The 17,781-nt window shown below is 44.1% G+C and overlaps 1 long non-coding RNA gene across 1 annotated transcript; it reads left to right on the forward strand.

Annotated features, from left to right (window-relative positions):
- Positions 1-13,544: 13,544 nt before the first annotated feature.
- LOC147986250 (uncharacterized) lies at positions 13,545-17,417 on the forward strand. Its single transcript, XR_015615188.1, has 2 exons — positions 13,545-14,136; positions 17,112-17,417. It is a non-coding gene; the product is annotated as an uncharacterized LOC147986250 (long non-coding RNA).
- The last annotated feature ends 364 nt before the right edge of the window (positions 17,418-17,781 follow it).

Here is a 17,781-nt window from a genome sequence, read left to right on the forward strand (position 1 = left end):
GTTGATTCATGTATTTCACAAAAGTCTTTGAAATACCATTCAGTCTTCCAAAAATCCCGAGCAGCCTATTGCTCTTGAAATTCTTGCTTGCTTCCATTATGGTTAATCCCATAAGTCTCGTAATCTTATTGGCATCCTTTGCCACTATCATTTTGAGCCCATTGATTCAATGAGTGTGAATGCTCGCAATCCTCAACCAAATCCTAGAATTCATCCTTCTGGCTCAGACGCCATTTTAAACATGAGTTGGTTCTCGACCAATTAAATTGCCGATGATTGTACCTCTAAGACTATTCAACTTATCCATCCCTATTCAGAGCATTGCTTCTGATCCCTTGACTTGGAATCACAATTCCTGTGCAATTAAGCTTTGAGTTAGTCAGTTGTTTCTATCATCTGATCCACTTGCATTCTTTCTTCTTCTGGCAGAGTACCGATACTCACATCAGCTCCGTTGTGGATCGTCAGATCCATTGTTGGATTTCATCCGACATCGTCCTTAATTTTCAATAACCTTGTGAGCCTTTCCACAGGTATATAATGCCTTTGGTAAATTGTATCCTCTGTCTTGTCAACCATGCTCTACTTTCGAGCTTGTGTTATTTACTCCTGAAGTTTGTGATATATGTTCCAAAGATGCCCCTATGGGTTGAACCTATGCCTTCCCCTAATCCGTGTGAACCGAAGGTTTACACAAGTCATACCCTTCTGGTGTTTTACCAGATATTTTTCTACCATACAACTTCTTCGTAAATGAGAAGTGAATGAAAGGTTATGCATTGTAGAAGTGGGAGTCGACCTTGAACCTTGTGTTCATGCCCATGGACACGATGTAGATCTTATCATTAAAGCTTCTGTTAAATTAATTATTCCCTCAGTATAAGTTCATTTTATATCTGGGATCTGGCCTTTTGCAATCATGGTTCCGACCATGTTCTCCTTTAAATACCATTTCCTATGCAAGTTTAAGCACTTATCTTCTGCATAGCAATACCCCAGCCCAACCTCTACTTTGATCTGTTGTCGAGTATTGCCCCCTGGTATCTCGAGATTATTACAGAACTGCGTAACCTCTTATGAGTTCTTCATCAAGTACTACATCGTCACTGATCCCAATTTTCACGGGCTCTGAGATTTTAAACAGTCAAGGACACCGATAACTGAACCGAGCCCGCATTACGGTTCAACAACTCCAAGTAATATTCTTTACTTACGAGTTTGTACCCGATCATGTCATTCCTAGCCTGTTTGGCTATATCTTTATCGTAATGATTTTAACTGTGCTACTTGGTCCTTATTCCCGGAGCACCACTTTCGACGATGAGCTAAGCTTACGTCGATCTTCCTCGCCATATCATTACGCCTCGAATAGCAAGCTTGATTCCAATCTTTTGCATCATCAGTCCTTTCGTTTGATGCAGTCGTTGTTCGGTTGCCTCTTCGTGGAACCTCTCGACAAAATTTGTCATGATCATCGTCAACATTTTGACTCCTTCCAAGATATCAATCTAATTCATGATGATAAGTGCCATCCTTGTCCCTTGGTAATTAGAGTTACCATCGGCAACATTATTACCTTCCTCTCATCACAAACATGTTCATGTTATGGATGCAACTGGCTATCCAGCTTAAGTTATGTCCTACCTTGGAGCACTATCATATTTTATGTCAAGAATGTTGCGAGAAATTCCACCACCCCTTAAGAATTCTTGATACAAGTAACACTTATTACCATCACCATTCTTTTCTTGGTGTCCGTGTTGTTTTTAACCGGAATGCCGACAAATGGTCTGTGATGTGTAAATTTAAAACTTCCAGTACCCTTATTGCTTTGAAGTTAGTGGTCCATAGTTTCATTCTAAGTCTGTTGCTTATTGAATCATCATTCTAACATTGATCGTGTTACCTAGTCCAGATTTTCGGGTGCACCTTTCTATCATTGTTTAATTGTGTATGTTTTTCCTCGAGCATACATCATTATATCGTTTATATGAAAATTGTTATCTCCTTGTTCATAATTGTGGAAATCCATCTTTTTGGAAATCTCGATGATATGTCGTTGAGTCCGTCAGCCACCTCCTCATCCTCTCCTTGGTTTAATGTTGGAATCTTGTTTTGGAACTTGCTTCCATAGTTCATTTCCCGAGGATCTTACTATGTCATCTCGTCAATTGTGTTGCATCTTTTCTTCTCGGGCATCCTGAGTCTGAGGTATCCTGACACCATTCAGATCTACATCTCGGTTAGATATGATGGTTATGTAACTCGATAAGATGATGTCATGCCTAGCACCCCTGGCCGGAGGACCTATTGATATAATTTCCTTTTTAGCAAGGTTATCCATGCTTCCATGAGGAAATTGTAAGACTTATTCTATAAGTTGATCTTGATAAATCCTTTTAGTATCCAAAGTCCGACCTTGCTTGAAGACCATGTCAATGCTATCTCGAAGCATGTTTATGGTACTCCGATTTTCAATAAGAACATTTGAAGCACAATGCTAAAATTTCTTTATTAGTTACCCAAACACTGTTGTATGGGTAATGTCATGATATTTCTCTCCCCTTTCCTAAAGGGTTTTCTACGTTATATCATGTTGTAACATCCCAAATTTTCAATTTGGAATGTTATACATTAGATCATCATGCATATCTTATTTTCTTGCATTTTGGTCGATCCTAGAAATTTCACGCAACTCAAGCACCTTCGGAGAGAGTTGGAGATTTTGTTATTTTCATATTTGAGAGTTTTCTCGAATTTGAAAAGAGGATCATTTGATTTATTTATTTCATCTTCAATTATTTTTCCGATATCAAAATATGAGAGAGGGAATAATATGACTTTCCCAAAATATAGGAAAAATGAAGATTTAATAAATAGATCAAATTTCGTTTTCTGGTGTTTGTTTATTTTTCTTTGGATAGGGAAAAATGCGCGTTTTCGAAAATTTCATTTTAGGTCCGGAGTAAAGTTCATTTTGTTCGACTCATTTTTAGGAGTCGGGGAAAATTTACTTTAGAAATTTTGGAGCCCGTTTAGATTTTCTTTTCTGTGTTTTTCTGCGCGCGAAACCGTTTAAAAAAAAACCCCGCAGGCCAGTTGGGCCTAAGGCCCAGCCAGCCGCCGCTGCGCCCCAGCCTCCCTGCGCGCCGTGCGCCAGGCAAGGCAGGCGCCAGCCGCCGCCGCCTCTTGCTCTAGCCGAGTCCGGCTAGGGTTAGCCCCTCCCCTTTCCTTTGTTTCGTTTTCCTTTTCCCACTCTATTTCTTGTCCCCTACCCCAAGTAATCTCTCCCCTCTCCTATATAAATACCCCCATAGACCCCCCCTCTCCTCACACCAAAAACCCAAACCCCCTCTCCTCACACCAAAAACCCAAACCCCCTCTCCTCCCCAAGCCGCGCCCCACCGCCGCCGCCCCTATAGCGCCGCCGCCGCCGCCCTAGCACGCCGCCGTCGCCACCGTTCGCCCCGCCTCGCCGGAGGTAGCCCCGCGCCTCTCTTTTTCTTCCCCGCGGTTCGGTTCTTTTAAAAGAAACCGTTCCGGTTTTTCTCTCCGATTCTTCGTTTCGGTTTCTTTTCCGAAACCCTAGATCGGTTTTCCGTTTTCTTTTTGGTTTCTTTTCCGAAAACCCTAGATCGGTTTTCGTTCTTCTTTCGGACCGTTCGTCTCAACGAACGTGATCACCGATTATTCCCGGTTAACGACGCCCGTTCGTTTAACCGTTCGTCTCTTTCTTTTCGTCGGATTTATTCCGCGATCGCGATCTCAGATCCGATCTTCGTTCTAGTTTATCTTCTCGCCCGTTTATCGGAATCAGGTGATTCAAGCGCCTGGAGTTTCGTCTCGAAACCGCCGTTCCGTCTAATCAACTTGAACAAGTTTTTGCTATGGTAAAATTTGACCTAGTTTCAACTTGCTGGAAACCGAGTTGTTTTCTTCCGCCGTTTGTTTTCCGTCGTTTGTTCGGTTCGTTCTTTCTTTGCAACCGGAGTTCTTAAGTTGAACTTTCTGGTTCGTTCTCTCGTTCGAGTTTTACTTGTGCTTTAGATGAGTACTTATTGTGTGGTTACTATTGTTTGCTTACGATAGATTGACCGGAGTGTGACGAGTAGATCTATCAAGAGTTTTGAGTGCGAATCATCTTCATCAACATTGCAGGCAAGTTCACACTTTGATCATACCTTTTCTACAACCCATGCTTTATTGCATTAGATCAATCCTCTCACATTGCATGATTAGGATCTAATTAAACTGTGGGATGGGAAGTAGATGAGGTAGTACCTATCACCTGTATTATTATGAAACCTTTGGGAGTTACTTCTACGCTTGCTATTTATGCCATGCTATGCTAGTAGACGTGGATTGGGTGAGTGATATCCATGACAGATGTGAGTTGATAATTTTAATGGTTTATCTAAGGTGGCAACTTAAACACACATCTGGGTGGATTGAGGCACCTGATGTCTATCAGGACTTGCCTGTTTTTTTTGGACCGCCACCCAGGCTCAAAGGGATCATAAGATCTTTCATGCTAGAAACTTCCGTGTGCAGCCACAAGCCATTATGGGCTTTGGCATAGTTGACTAAGTTGTGCGAACTCTTACAGTGGTAGACTAGAAGATGTAGGGGATGTAGGTGTACCGGTCTACCCGATCGTAAGGTGCTAGCGCTTCTGAAAGGCTATGGCTCGGTCATCCGTTTCTCAAACACCTTGTAGTGCGAGAAACCAAACGGAGGCGATCGAGTCTTGTGGGGAAAAGTGCGCAAACCTCTGCAGAGTGTACAAACTAATCATGATTAGCCGTGTCCCCGGTTATGGACAACTTGAGTATCTAGTACTTGAATATCCTGTGAATCTCAACATGTTACTTCTAATTAATGTTGTTGGGTTTTAATTGTTCACTTAATTGGGATCGGAATGCTGTCAACCATTCTCGATGTTTAACAACCACCATGATAGTTAAGAAAATTTATTCCTTTGCAGTAGGGAAAAATTGGCTTTACGCAAAAACCTTATAACCATAGAGCTTTTCCACCAGCCAAATATGCATGTAGTGATAGTCTTTATTCATCATTCTCTATGGTGTGAATTTGCCAGTACATTCAATGTACTGACCCGTTTCGGGCTGCAACGTCTCATGTTGCAGGATTATCTTACAACGAGTAAGTGATACGTTAGGGTTACGATTTCTACACTCAACTTTGCTGTTGGTGTTGATGGGAATCCACAACCTTGTTGCTCCCGCTATAAGGATTGAGGTAATAGTATTTACGTTACTTTATACATGTGATTTACCTCTGTTATAAATCCTTCGAGTACTGTGTGTGTCAGCATACCGATCCAGGGATGACACTTAAGCACAGAGACTTGATCCATTCGGGTCGGGTCGCTACAAGATGGTATCAGAGCGCATGTTGACTGTAGGACGTGACCCTAGAAACTGGCAAGCCCATAGCAAAGATTTTTCTCTACAACTTTCCCTTTCAAAAAGATCTTTTACCTCTCTTCTCTTCTGAGCTTATTCCAAAAATTCCTTTTTTTAGTGAGACCATACCCCTTTTCCCTTTTGACCACGAAGATTCAACTGATGAGACCACTCCAAGAAGTACAAGATATCGGACAGCTAAGACCACTTCGGAATGAAGAGTATTTTTCCATGCCTCTGAATAATGGAAACTACAACGGTTGAAGACTCTGAAGACTAGGAGAATTGGAGGCTCTGAAGAATTCCCAGATTTGTATGACCTAGGAAGGCTACCTTTATGGAACTTGGCAGACTATGGAAGTTGTCAATACCCGAGATCAAGGTGTATTAGAGAAAGACCAAAACATGGAGAGTTGAGAACTCAAAGTTTTGTCAAGAAAACCCTAAGGCAGGAGATATCAACTGGCAAGATAGCTCATGGCAATGACAAGAGCAGAAACACGGTTATCCGTGATGTCATCACCATTGATACTGTGGTCACCGAGCTGAGCTAAGCATGCATTCCTTCGGAAGGATTGGATGGTAGAAGGCTGATGGAGCATCTATCAGCAAAGGATGCAGTTTTAAACTTAGCCGGTGTATCACCAAGACCTGGAGTAGTACATCAAGAAGTTTAAAGCTACAAGAAGCCGTATTTTGACAAGGAGCATTTCGTGAGGAACTCAGGATCCTGAAGATGAGAGTAGACAAGCTGGAGGAGCTACAACCTCGAGATACCGAAGATTTGACAAGAACTGAAGGACAGTAGGACCATGGTTCATGTGAAGGATGTTGAAACCAGAAGTTTGGAATGCCACTCCAGAAATATTAAAAGACGTCACGAGAGACTCGCGTCATAAGAGTTGATCTGGCAAAAGAACTTGAGAAGGACAAGCATGATCGGAAGAAGCCATTGGAGGCATAAACAAGGCTTGAAGAGTTTGGAGACGTTGAAGATTTATCGACCTTAGAAGACCAAACCCCTGTTATATACCTACGTTAGATGCGACGTTTGTGAGCTGTCATTTGTTTGATGTTTTTTGACAGCCACAACAAAAATCTGTCTTTTCAAAACTTTTGTTTGTATTGTGTGTATCCCTCTCTATCTCTCTTAACTCACCCCAAACCCATGGACCCAATAGAGGACGAATGAAGATGAGCTTGTATTTTCTGGACCGATGAGTCAGTTGGAGGCAGACCGATGGATTCAGAACATGGAGGATCACATGGAGAATAACCCTATAGTTGGAAATGATATGACCCAGCATGCTCTTCAGTGCTTTGAAGGAGGTGCTGCTACTTGGTGGAGAATGTACCAAACCATCAATGGATGGCAAGGAGTAACCACTTGGAAAGAATTTAAGTTGACTTCGCTAAAGTCTCAGTTTGTGTCCCAGAAATTGAAGCCTTATGGAAAGGATATGAAGGAACCCTGTGCATGCAAGATTTGTGGAGAAATAGGACACACCCATAAAGAACACAAGGATGAATGCACTAATTGTGAAGGAAGTCACCCAGTTGAAGAATGCCCAACTACGCAGATTACTTGTTTCTTGTGTGAAGGGACTACCCACTATCCTGCTAAGTGTCACATTTACCCCATGGTACAACGAACCATCTAGCAGAAGAAAGAAGTAAAGAAAGCAGCCCTTATGGGAATTTTAGAAGAAACTGTGATGAAGGAAGAGGTGGAGGACACACCTAAAGAAGACCCGAGTAAACCCTGCACTAAGTCATGCTATTCATGCGGAGAAGAAGGACACATCTCCCAAAATTGTTTGAATGGGGATCTAGTAGAATTCCCGACGGAGGAAGTAGATTATGACCCACAGGAAATAGAAGCCCTGATTGGAATGGAAAAGTCCAGGAAGAGAAACCGATTGGATTCCAGGAAGGACCTGAGTCATATCACCTGTTACAGGTGCAAGGAGTCAGGGCACTACCTCAACAATTGCCCAAAAAGGAAACCTCGATACTTGTCGGAAGTAATATGTTTTCGTTGTAATGAAGCAGGGCACTTTGCCAGAGAATGCCCCAAGGAGAAGGAAACTTGTGCTAGGTAGTTGAGTTTGCAACAAAAGTAATGGAGTAGTAGAAGTGAGAACATTTTCTTGAGGTGTTGAGTTGAGACATGTAATGGAAAAGCAAAAGATTGTAATCATTGGAGAATCAATAAAGTAGCATCGTTGGTACTGATATGGATTTTATGAGTTGTTACTCTATGAAGAAGGATTTTGACCATTTCTGAGGATATGAGAAATATGGTCTATGGAAGGTTTGTGCATTTTAAGGGTGGTAGTACCCTGTAATGGATTTCGGACAAAATGAATACGAGTTTTGTCTCGATATGTGTGATACCCCAAGAGTATGTGGGATGAAGTTGGAGACCGACAGTTGTTTGGACCAAAGGTGATCAAAGGAGTCAGAAGAGAATGTTAAGTTATTCGAGATAGACTGAAGGTAGCTCAGTCCAGGCAGAAGAGTTATGTAGACTCAAAAAAAACTCAAGGAGGTAGTCTATGAAATTGGAGACCGAGCATGTCTTCATGTGTTCCCTCTGCGAGGAGTTAAACGAATTGGAGTTAAGGTAAAGTTAGCCCCGAGATTTGTAGGACCATACCGAGTTTTGGAGCGTATGAGAGAAGTGGCCTACAAGTTTGAGTTACCGGAAGGACTGTCAGGAGTTCAAGATGTGTTTCACGTTTCCCAGTTGAAGAAGTGCCATGCAGAGATGGCCAATATTCCCCTGTAAGGACACTTGACCGCGGAAAGGATAATGATGTTCCACGAAGTGGAATATGGACTTCATAAGTATAAGTTTTTATCTCGGTATGTGGGATAACCCATGAGGATGAAGAGATGAAGTACTATTGGATATAAAGGAGGTATGATGTTGGTAATATGGAGCAATGGCAATCCCATGACAAGTCTGAGTACTCACGCCTTGGTTTGGTGCCAATAGAAGGAAGGAAGACAGCACAATTGGATGGATTTAAGAATACTAGGAAGTTGGAACAATGATCAGTTGCCCGATGATAAGTTCAAGGACTACAAGTGATGAGATGGGCCATAACCCACAGGCTCCAGAACCTGCCAAGAAGCAAGCACATTCTTGCTGAAGGAAGGACCCTGGAAGAGGATATACCTTTGCCGATAGACGATCTTATAGGAGTTACGCAAAACCTGAGAGTTGTGAAGGAACGATAGATGTTTGTCTGGCTTGCAGAATCAATGGATTATTCCAAACTTGGTTCGTCGACGAGAGAAAATTCTGCAATGCTTGTGAGGATGACCGAGTGTTACAATGCGAGATTCGCTAAACCGTATACAAGGTAATGATTTGGGTGCGGGATGGATTGATCACCATACCGAATTACTCTTATTATTCGCCTTGCTATATGGGATGGTAAATCTGAGTGACTTACCTATAGTGGAGAGACGACGATCAAAACCTTGTTTAAGCCTTAGAATGGTATAAGAATTTTTCCCTTGTACACGGCAGCTTTGCCAACCGTAGGTTATACGGTAAGGATAACCCAGACCCATTTCCTGCAAGAGAAACCACAAATTGTTGACCACCATGAGATATCGATAGTTGTTTAGTTTTGGTGCCAGACCTGTCAGCTAAGAAGACCCAGTCTCGGAATAACCTTACCAGGATGAAAGTACGGAAAAATTGAGGAAAAGGTTATGCCACTACCGGAAGAGCCGGATAAGGAATTATCCTTACAATCTGAGAAGACGGCACTGTCAAGAATAAGGATGGAGTATATGGTTTTGATGGAACCGTAACAATGATTCTAAGGGTGGTAGCACCCCAGACACCGTGTGATGATCGATGGATTTTGAGAAGACCCCCAAACCCTAACCCTTTCTTGCTAGCCTCTCCGAATCTCGAGGACGAGATTCCTTTTAAGGGTGGTAGGTTTGTAACATCCCAAATTTTCAATTTGGAATGTTATACATTAGATCATCATGCATATCTTATTTTCTTGCATTTTGGTCGATCCTCGAAATTTCACGCAACTCAAGGACCTTCGGAGAGAGTTGGAGATTTTGTTATTTTCATATTTGAGAGTTTTCTCGAATTTGAAAAGAGGATCATTTGATTTATTTATTTCATCTTAAATTATTTTTCCGATATCAAAATATGAGAGAGGGAATAATATGACTTTCCCAAAATATAGGAAAAATGAAGATTTAATAAATAGATCAAATTTCGTTTTCCGGTGTTTGTTTGTTTTTCTTTGGATAGGGAAAAATGCGCGTTTTCGAAAATTTCATTTTAGGTCCGGAGTAAAGTTCATTTTGTTCGACTCATTTTTAGGAGTCGGGGAAAATTTACTTTAGAAATTTTGGAGCCCGTTTAGATTTTCTTTTCTGTGTTTTTCTGCGTGCGAAACCGTTTAAAAAAAACCCCGCAGGCCAGCCGGGCCTAAGGCCCAGCCAGCCGCCGCTGCGCCCCAGCCTCCCAGCCTCCCTGCGCGCCGTGCGCCAGGCAAGGCAGGCGCCAGCCGCCGCCGCCTCTTGCTCTAGCCGAGTCCGGCTAGGGTTAGCCCCTCCCCTTTCCTTTGTTTCGTTTTCCTTTTCCCACTCTATTTCTTGTCCCCTACCCCAAGTAATCTCTCCCCTCTCCTATATAAATACCCCCATAGACCCCCCCTCTCCTCACACCAAAAACCCAAACCCCCTCTCCTCACACCAAAAACCCAAACCCCCTCTCCTCCCCACCCCGTGCCCCACCGCCGCCGCCCCTATAGCGCCGCCGCCGCCCTAGCACGCCGCCGTCGCCACCGTTCGCCCCGCCTCGCCGGAGGTAGCCCCGCGCCTCTCTTTTTCTTCCCCGCGGTTCGGTTCTTTTAAAAGAAACCGTTCCGGTTTTCTTTTCCAGTTTTTCTCTCTGATTCTTCGTTTCGGTTTCTTTTCCGAAACCCTAGATCGGTTTTCTGTTTTCTTTTTCGGTTTCTTTTCCGAAAACCCTAGATCGGTTTTCGTTCTTCTTTCGGACCGTTCGTCTCAACGAACGTGATCACCGATTATTCCCGGTTAACGACGCCCGTTCGTTTAACCGTTCGTCTCTTTCTTTTCGTCGGATTTATTCCGCGATCGCGATCTCAGATCCGATCTTCGTTCTAGTTTATCTTCTCGCCCGTTTATCGGAATCAGGTGATTCAAGCGCCTGGAGTTTCGTCTCGAAACCGCCGTTCCGTCTAATCAACTTGAACAAGTTTTTGCTATGGTAAAATTTGACCTAGTTTCAACTTGCTAGAAACCGAGTTGTTTTCTTCCGCCGTTTGTTTTCCGTCGTTTGTTCGGTTCGTTCTTTCTTTGCAACCGGAGTTCTTAAGTTGAACTTTCTGGTTCGTTCTCTCGTTCAAGTTTTACTTGTGCTTTAGATGAGTACTTATTGTGTGGTTACTATTGTTTGCTTACGATAGATTGACCGGAGTGTGACGAGTAGATCTATCAAGAGTTTTGAGTGCGAATCATCTTCATCAACATTGCAGGCAAGTTCACACTTTGATCATACCTTTTCTACAACCCATGTTTTATTGCATTAGATCAATCCTCTCACATTGCATGATTAGGATCTAATTAAACTATGGGATGGGAAGTAGATGAGGTAGTACCTATCACCTGTATTATTATGAAACCTTTGGGAGTTACTTCTACGCTTGCTATTTATGCCATGCTATGCTAGTAGACGTGGATTGGGTGAGTGATATCCATGACAGATGTGAGTTGATAATTTTAATGGTTTATCTAAGGTGGCAACTTAAACACACATCTGGGTGGATTGAGGCACCTGATGTCTATCAGGACTTGCCTATTTTTTTGGACCGCCACCCAGGCTCAAAGGGATCATAAGATCTTTCATGCTAGAAACTTCCGTGTGCAGCCACAAGCCATTATGGGCTCTGGCATAGTTGACTAAGTTGTGTGAACTCTTACAGTGGTAGACTAGCAGATGTAGGGGATGTAGGTGTACCGGTCTACCCGATCGTAAGGTGCTAGCGCTTCTGAAAGGCTATGTCTCGGTCATCTGTTTCTCAAACACCTTGTAGTGCGAGAAACCAAACGGAGGCGATCGAGTCTTGTGGGGAAAAGTGCACAAACCTCTGCAGAGTGTACAAACTAATCATGATTAGCCGTGTCCCCGGTTATGGACAACTTGAGTATCTAGTACTTGAATATCCTGTGAATCTCAACATGTTACTTCTAATTAATGTTGTTGGGTTTTAATTGTTCACTTAATTGGGATCGGAATGCTGTCAACCATTCTCGATGTTTAACAACCACCATGATAGTTAAGAAAATTTATTCCTTTGCAGTAGGGAAAAATTGGCTTTACGCAAAAACCTTATAACCATAGAGCTTTTCCACCAGCCAAATATGCATGTAGTGATAGTCTTTATTCATCATTCTCTATGGTGTGAATTTGCCAGTACATTCAATGTACTGACCCGTTTCGGGCTGCAACGTCTCATGTTGCAGGATTATCTTACGACGAGTAAGTGATACGTTAGGGTTACGATTTCTACACTCAACTTTGCCGTTGGTGTTGATGGGAATCCACAACCTTGTTGCTCCCGCTATAAGGATTGAGGTAATAGTATTTACGTTACTTTATACATGTGATTTACCTCTGTTATAAATCCTTCGAGTACTGTGTGTGTCAGCATACCGATCCAGGGATGACACTTAAGCACAGAGACTTGATCCATTCGGGTCGGGTCGCTACACATGTCATGGATATCATGCTCTGCTTGTCCTTGGGAAGGATACCCCCCCTGAAATATGTGTTTAAACACATTTTCCTTTCCATTGTTCTGTTTAACCTGATGATCACATTTTCCTTTCCATTGGTTTGTTTGACCTTTCTTGTGATCTATATAATATAAGCAGTAGTAATTCACTGCTTATGTAAACACCTGGTGTACAACTTTGTCAGTGAGACCCTGTTTCTACTGTTGATGAAATTTCGGTAACCGCCGATGGACGGGAACTTTGCCTATTGGCCCGCCTCGTTCAACGAGCAGGAAAATGGTTCTCTTCGTCCCTCACCCTTGGTAACGACGTTGTTGCCGACATAACTGACAGGTTATTCCCTGACATGCCTTGTTATCATGACCAGGCACGATGTCGCCGCCCCTCTTACCTTAACCCACATGGTGGGCCCACAACCCATAGTTTCACAGGATCGAAACCCGACTCTCCTGTACACCCCATTTTTCCATAGTTATTCCTCACGCGTGGGTTCATATGTAATTCATGAGCTACCTTTCGAGAGATAATCAATTCTGATATCAGACACGATGCTTATTCCCATTGCTCCAGACCCCTTTCACACTCCATTTCAGGCATCGAACGATTGCTTGTCCGCTCAAAACTTCTCATGGTACCTTATTACTTTGCTCTCGATATTTTCTTAAGTTCCAATTCGAGAGTTACTTTCCACCACCTTCCCCGATGTTATCTACCAGATGAACAACCTTGTAGAGGTTTGTTCTTTCGAATCTACCCTTTTTTCCTTACCGTAAGTACGATGAAGACTCCACAAAAAAGAAAACGACTTCATCATGATGACCTGAAGCAGAGAAATGAAGACGTTGACGTAATGGATCAACCTCTTCGAGAAGAGCAACCTAGACTGTGAAGAATCGCTAGAAATTGCATAACCTAGTCTCCCCCCCTTACACCACCCCTTAAATCTCGGGACTAGATTTCTTGTAGTGGAGGAGAATTGTGACGCTCAGATAATTAAGCTACAGTAATACCATGCTAATGGTGACATGTCTTCACTTTTACTGTTGCTAGTCCCAGGTTGGTTCTTACCGATTCAAATTTTAACTTTAAGATAAAGTCAAACAATATGGGTTTTCAAATGTCAAAACTAAAATGTGAAAAATGTGAAAAATAATTCATATATAATTACGGCGGTGAACCAATATTTTTACAAAGTGAATAAATGCCCTTAAATGAATAAAACAGGGGCTAAAACCATTACTAAATGCTTTTAAACAATAAAAAAATTCGAAACTTTTTTTATTATTGTACCAAACTAATTGTTGCTCTGGCCTAAATTGCAATAGTAATTAAGGTGCAAGTTTCATATTTTATAAAACGATTTTACTATTGAAAATTAAAATGAAAATAGAAATAAATAAAAAGAAAGGAAACAGAAACTTATCTACTATGCACCTGGGCCTTGATGTGAACAGGCAAGGCCCAGCCCACCTGGAGCTCGTCCCCAACCTCTTTGTTCATCAGAGGCTGGGTGGACGCCGCGCCGTCGTCCGCGGCCATGGATGGCCACGTGCCGAACATCCAGCCCCACCCCGGCTCTATAAGGCCCTCCTCGACCCCGTACTCGAACCCTAGACCCCTCATCTCATCCTCTCGCGCCGCCATCATCGTTTTTGTTCGCGCCCGAGCGGCTACCCGCCATGGACATCGTCGTAGCTGCGGCCAGCACGCTCGATGTCGCCTGAGAAGATGTGCGGGAGGATGGACGTACTCCTCTACTTCTTCTACACCACCGGATCGACGCCGTAGAACTCCAACGCCGCCACCCGCTTCATCTTCTTCCTCGGACGCCGCCGGACCTCCTCGTCAAATTCGCCGCCGTCTGCCGCTCCTAACCTTCCACCGGCCTTTCTTGTGCCCCGCGGTGAGCTCCTCGACGATTCCCCCTAATTTCCCCGTCGATTCCATGATGTATCACCGCTCCCCGCAAGCACCGAATCTCGTCGTCGACGTGGACGACGTGCCTCTCGTTGCCGAGCTCTCTGAGCCTCACCGTGTCTTCCGTCGTGCCTGTAGTGACCTATAGCTGCTTCCTAGATGCTCCTTTTCCTCACCCTCGAGCTGCAGCCGACCCACCATAAACAGCACGCTCCAACCGCCACGGCGACGCCGCGTGCTCGTTATCGTCGAGCTCCGGCGCCTCCCGTGACCTGCCGCGCTCTGACCGCGCGTAGCCTTGTTCGGTCGCACCTTGTCGCCACTCGCCGTGCCCGCACACGCTGCCTCGCCCAGGTCATGCCGCTGTGCCGCGTGCGCGTGCGCGCGCTTGCTGCTACCTGCTACTGCTGTTGCCTCTTTCTACTACCTGCCGCTGCTGTATTGTTGTTATGCTGCCGCTGCTGCCTTGCTCTTCGCAGTTGCTACTCTTGCCACAGTTGATGCTCTTTCCTATTGCCGCTGCTTGCCGCTCTCGTTGTAGCTGCTATTGCTGACCGTGGCCTTGACCATGGCCAAGAGCACCATGGGTATTCTGTGTGTGTGTGTGTGTGATCGGCTGGGCAATTGCCATGGAGACTGACCCTGATTAAGGGCTTCTTTGATTCAAAGGAATTTTATAGGATTTCTGGAGGATTGAAATCCTTATGATTTTTTTCCTATATTGGTTCTTTGATTCATAGGATTGGATCCCATAGGAATTTTTCCTATGAAATCTTTTGTACTACATTTCATAGGAAATTTAACATCCACTCCAACCTCTTTTTACAATTCCTTTATTTTTCCCATGGCATCAAACAATCATTGCTAATTCTATAGGATTCAAATAGGCATGCCACTCCAACCCTACACTTTCCCTATTCCTACGTTTTCAAAATCCTACGAATCAAAGAGGCCCTTAGATTAGAGACTAAGCCCCCTCTAGTACTAACCCACCCCACTTTGAGTCTATTACATGGGGCCCCCACTAGGTAAATTATTTAACAGTTTAGCACCAGTCCATGACATGCGGGCCTTTGACCGTGTTGACCAGTCAAAGTTGACTAAGTCAACTGCTGACTGTGCACTGTTGACTTTTACCTTGGCCCATTGTCAGCCACACATTACACCCCTGGGTATACTTCTCTGTGTACACATAGCATTTACTATTTATTTGAATTTCGAATTAAATAAAATAATAATTTTAGAAAATGTTTAAAACTTTGAAATTTTATATAAAATAAATCGTAATTCGGATGAAAATACTTTGTACATGAAAGTTGCTAAGAACAACGAGACGAATCCGGATGCGCAGCCCGTTCATCCGCCATGCATCCCTAGCATAGCGAACACGCAACTATCCCCCTCCGATTCATCTGTCCGAAAAACCGAAACATCACAGATATTTTCCCATATGTTTCCCCCCTTCACCGGTATCACCTCATACTGCGTTAGGTCACCCCTAACACCGCGCATTGCCATGCTATGCTTTGTGTTGCTTTGTTTGCTCTGTTATTTATTATGTCCCCCCTCCGTTACTTCTTTTCGGTAGACCCCGAGACTGCTGCCGGTACCCCCGATCGACTACGGTGTTGACGACCCCTCATTGCCAGAGCAACCAGGCAAGCCCCCCCCTTTGATCACCAGATATCGCCTATTCTTCTCTCTACTGCTTGCATTAGAGTAGTGTAGCATGTTACTGCTTTCCGTTAATCCTATTCTGATGCATAGTCTGTCATTGTTGCTACATCTGTTGATACCTTACCTGCAATCCTAAATGCCTAGTATAGGATGCTAGTTTATCATCAGTGGCCCTACATTCTTGTTCGTCTGCCATGCTATACTATCGGGCCGTGATCACTCAGGAGGTGATCACGGGTATATACTATATACTTTATACATGTTGCATGTGATGACTAAAGTCGGGTCAGCTCGTTGAGTACCCGTGGTTGATTCACGAATTGGGGGCTGGAAGGACATACTTTCCCGACGGCCCTATGTGTGGATCTTTAAGGTGAAGCGACAGGGCAGGTAGAGACCACCTAGGAGAGAGGTGGGCCTGGCCCTGGTCGGCGTTCGCGGTTATTTCAAAATAACACGCTTAACGAGATCTTGGTATTTGATCTGAGTCTGGCTACTGGCCTATACGCACTAACCATCTACGCGGGGACAGTTATGGGCACTCGACGTCGTGGTATCAGCCGAAGCCTTCGTGACGTTAGCGACTGAGCGGCGCGCGCTGGATTGGACTGGAACGCCTGCTAGGCTAGGTCTGCTTCCGGCCGCGTTCGCAACGTGCAGGTGTGCAAAGGGCGATGGGCCCAGACCCCTGCGCCATAGGATTTAGACCGGTGTACTGACCTCTCTGTTGTGCCTAGGTAGGGCTGCGACGTGTTGATCTTCCGAGGCCGGGCATGACCCAGGAAAGTGTATCCGGCCAAATGGGATCGAGCGTGTTGGGTTATGTGGTGCACCCCTGCAGGGAAGTTAATCTATTCGAATAGCCATGATCTTCGGTAACAGGACGACTTAGAGTTGTACCTTGACCTTATGACAACTAGAGATACTTAATAAAACACACCCTTCCAAGTGACAGATACAACCGGTGGTCGCTCTCTCGCAGGGCGACGAGGGGAGGATCATAGGCTAGGATTATGCTATGCGATGCTACTTGGTGAACTTACCATCTACTCTCTTCTTCTGCTGCAAGATGGAGGTTACCAGAAGCGTAGTCTTCGAAAGGACTAGCTATCCCCCTCTTATTCCGGCATTCTGCAGTTCAGTCCACATATGATAGCCTTATTCCAGTTGATACCAATGCATACATATGTAGTGTAGCTCCTTGCTTGCGAGTACTTTGGATGAGTACTCACGGTTGCTTTGCTCCCTCTTTTCCCCCTTTCTATACCCGATTGCTGCGACCAGACGATGGAGCCCAGGAGCCAGACGCCACTGTCGATGACGACTACTACTACTCGGGAGGTGCCTACTACTACGTGCAGCCCGCTGACGGCGACCAGGAGTAGTTAGGAGGATCCCAGGCGGGAGGCCTGCGCCTCTTTCGATCTGTATCCCTGTTTGTGCTAGCCTTCTTAAGGCAAACTTGTTTAACTTATGTCTGTACTCAGATATTGTTGCTTCCACTGACTCATCTATGATCGAGCTCTTGTATTCGAGCCCTCGAGGCCCCTGGCTTGTAATATGATGCTTGTATGACTTATTTTATTTGTAGAGTTGTGTTGTGATATCTTCCCGTGAGTCCCTGATATTGATCGTACACGTTCGCGTGTATGATTAGTGTACGATTGAATCGGGGGCATCACACTATGTTACTACCTCTATAGTGGGGAGTAACATATATGTGGTAACATGCAACACTACATTTATTAGGCTATAGACTCATCTTGCCTTGATATGTGTGATGTTACTCATACTACTAGTAAGTAGCTATGTTACCACATGCCTTTCTTTCTTCATTTATTGCTTGCCACATCATCTATTTTATCTAGACATGTGTGATATTATTATCTATGTTACTCTCACTATGGGTAGACTGAGGAGTAACTCACACTAGTAACATGCATATGTTACTAGT

This window comes from Triticum urartu, chromosome 2A, assembly GCF_056163025.1.
Source record: "Triticum urartu cultivar PI428250 chromosome 2A, HENAU_Tu73, whole genome shotgun sequence".
Classification (NCBI taxonomy): domain Eukaryota; kingdom Viridiplantae; phylum Streptophyta; class Magnoliopsida; order Poales; family Poaceae; genus Triticum; species Triticum urartu.